This window comes from Octopus bimaculoides, chromosome 3, assembly GCF_001194135.2.
Source record: "Octopus bimaculoides isolate UCB-OBI-ISO-001 chromosome 3, ASM119413v2, whole genome shotgun sequence".
Classification (NCBI taxonomy): domain Eukaryota; kingdom Metazoa; phylum Mollusca; class Cephalopoda; order Octopoda; family Octopodidae; genus Octopus; species Octopus bimaculoides.
The window spans coordinates 37,982,007-37,985,396 of NC_068983.1; the positions used below are offsets into that span (position 1 = coordinate 37,982,007).

At 36.0% G+C, this 3,390-nt stretch overlaps 1 protein-coding gene across 1 annotated transcript in view; it reads left to right on the forward strand.

Moving 5' to 3' along the window:
* LOC106875592 (ceramide glucosyltransferase 2) overlaps positions 1-3,390 on the forward strand; it is a 315,466-nt gene that overhangs the window by 127,027 nt on the left and 185,049 nt on the right. The gene's annotated exons all lie outside the window — the stretch shown is intronic.

Sequence of the window (3,390 nt, forward strand, 5' to 3'; positions counted from 1 at the left end):
TTGTAAAGTGTTCTCAGTATTAAATCTAAAGTTAACGAAAATTAAAAAACTGAGATTTTATGCAATTATTGCTCTAACCATTGCCATAGTCCAATGACTGGAACCAGGAAAAGACTACACACACATGTGTAGCTGTATTATCAAAAATGATAGCTGTTTTCTTATGTAGAGTTATACATTTATTTTAAGTTATGGGTGAAACTATTGAATAATTCCTTACCTAGTTAGAATAAAAGACTTTGTCATCTTCTGTTCTAACTAGGTTGGTACTTTTCAAACTGCTTAAGCTATTGTCATTTTTCAAACTTGTGGAGTCCTCTAGTGGAGAGTTTATACAAAGGCAATAATCATTGCTTCATAATATTTGGTGGGATTGGGAGTTTGAGTGTGAAATTAAGAAATAAGGAAAAAGATGCATAAAATACAGATATTTTTTGTTGCTTACTCATTAAGTCAGTGGTAATAACTTATAGCACTATTTCATTCCTTTTTAGAAACCATCAGCACGACATAACTTGTGGTGTGGCACGTAAACAGCACCATCCGATTGTGGTTGATGCCAGCTCCTCTGGCCCATGCCAGTAGCACGTAAAAAGCACCCACTACACTCTCAGAGTGGTTGGCATTAGGAAGGGCATCCAGCTGTAGAAACACTGCCAGATCAGATTGGGGCCTGGTGCAGCCTCCTGGCTTCCCAGACCCCAGTTGAGCCGTCCAACCCATGCCAGCTTGGAAAACGGACATTAAATGATGATGATGATGAAGCAAGATATATCTTATAGATGGAAAATAATTACCACCTTATTCTTTTATCGTCCTTTTTCTTTCATCCTTTATCTTTTACTTGTTTCAGTCATTAGACTGTGGCCATGCTGGAGCACCATCTTGAATGTTTTGTTAAATGAATTAACCCCAGTATTTTCTTTGTTTTTAAGATGTACTTATTCTGTTGGTTTCTTTTACTGAACTGCTAAGCTACAGGGATGTAAACACATCATAAATGTTTATCAAACAGTGGTGGGGGACAAACACACACACACACACGCACACACACACACACACTTCAATAATATATTTTGTGTTTATAATATATTCAATAATATATTTTGTATTTATAAAATATTACAACATATTATTCGCATTTATTATTCAGATATAATATTTTTCTTACAATATTTCTATTGAATTTACCTTACGTTTTTTTTCTTTTTTTTTCATGGTTTTGATGTTACCACATTTATGAAGTGAAATTATTTTACACAAAGAAAATTTTAATACATTCTATTTGATAACGAATACAAACATGTATTTTATACATCTATTCCCAGATTATAAAAAAGACAAAACCAAACAAATAATCCCAAAACATTAACAGATGATATGCTAAATTGATAGCCATAACAATTTCTTTGTCATACGAATAGAGTTTCATTGAATTTTAATGAATGAATAGGGGTGTACAAACACTCAATGGGATTGTAGAATTGTTTGTAAATGATTTTCTCATACAATAGTTAATAGTGTTCAACTAATCTAGTTGAAAATGTGACATTTATGGAATCTGATATGGATTAGCATGATAGAATCTTGCTCAACAATTTTATAAACCATTCATTATTGTTTCAAAATTTACCACTGACATTAGCCAGGCATCCTGGTCATTTATCAGCATTTAACATGTATGTACGTGTGTGTGCTTGTTTCTGTGTATGTGTGTGTGAGAGAGAGAAAGAGAAAGAGAGTGTATTATTTTCATATTGTTAATAGTATATTGTGCATGCTAATATGTGTACAGATGCTTATAAGTGAAGGCCCGTGAGAGGAATTTTGTTAGGAGTTACAGAGCTTCTCTCAGGTCTATTTCCCTCGTGTGAATGCTAGTCTTCAATATATGCAAATATTTTCCACAGTCCTGGTAGGTGCAGGCTTTGCTTGCTTTCCAACCACATGGCTTTTGGTTCAATCCCACATTGGGTAACAGTCTTCTACTATGGCCCTGTATTGAGTAATTACCTTGTGAGTGAATTTATTAGATGGAAAACAGAAGTAGTGCATGTGTGTGTTTGTTCATCACTTGACAGTCATTTGTGTTTTGTTTACATCTCCATAACTTAGCAGTTTGACAAAAGAGACCAATAGAGTATATACCAAACTTAGAATAAAGTACTGGAATTGATTTGACCAACAACACTCTTCAAGATATTGCTCAAGCATGACCACAATATATGTTTTTAATTTATTTAAAGCAGTAGGATGTGGTTTGAGGGAAATTTCGGTGTTGTTTCTAACAGGTCAGAGTTCTATGTAAATACATCCTCAGTGTTTGTCTGTGCTAGTGATGCAGTGGTTACAGCATCGGTTTTACAATAGTGAAGTTGCGAGTTCAGTTCCCAGACTGGGGTGTGTGATGCATTCTTTGAGCAAGACACTTTATTTCATGTTGCTCCTATTCACTCAACTGTAGAAATGACTTATGGCATCACTGGTGCCAAGCTGTATCGGCCCTTGCTTTTACCTTGGACAACATCAGTGGCATGGAGAGAGGAGGCTGGTATGCATGGGCGACTGCTCGTCTTGCTCAGACTTGTGCCTTGGAGGGGAACTTTCTAGATGCAATCCCATGGTCATTTATGACTGAAGAGAGTCTTAGACCTTTTGTAAGTATTGTGTTAAATTCAATTTATTGATATAATGGATGTTTTAGAGCTAGATGGGCTCTACTAATCCAGCTTTCTCTACATAACACAACTAGAAAAGTGATGTCCCAACAACAAAATAGGTTTTGAAACACATGCCACCAATATGGTACATGGTGTGTATGTATTTATGTAGGTGCAGGCGTAGCTGTGTGGTAAGAAGCTTGCTTCCTAACCACATGGTTCTGGGTTCAGTCCCACTGTGTGACACCTTGGGCAAGTGTCTTCTACTTTAGCCTCAGGTTGACCAAAGCCATGTCAGTGGATTTGGTAGACGGAAACTGAAAGAAGCCCATCTTATGTGTGTGTGCATGTGTATCTTTGTGTCTGTCCCCACCCCACTGCTTGACAACCGGTGTTGGTGTGTTTACGTCCCTGCAACTTAGCAGTTCAGTAAAAGACACTGATAAAGTAAGTACCAAGCTATAAAAAATTAAATACTGACATAGATCCATTCAACTAAAATTCTTCAAGGCAGTGCCCCAGCATGGCCACAGTCTAATGACTGAAACAAGTAAAAGCTGAAAATAAAGTATGAATGTGTGTGTGTGTGTGTGTGTGTGTTTAAAATTACATGCAACAGGATCACAATACTGTTTTATGCATGTAAACCATAATGTGTGAAATAAATTGAATTGGGTTAACCATATTTAGTCTTGTTGCTAAAATATATTAATAATATTTAGTTTGAAAG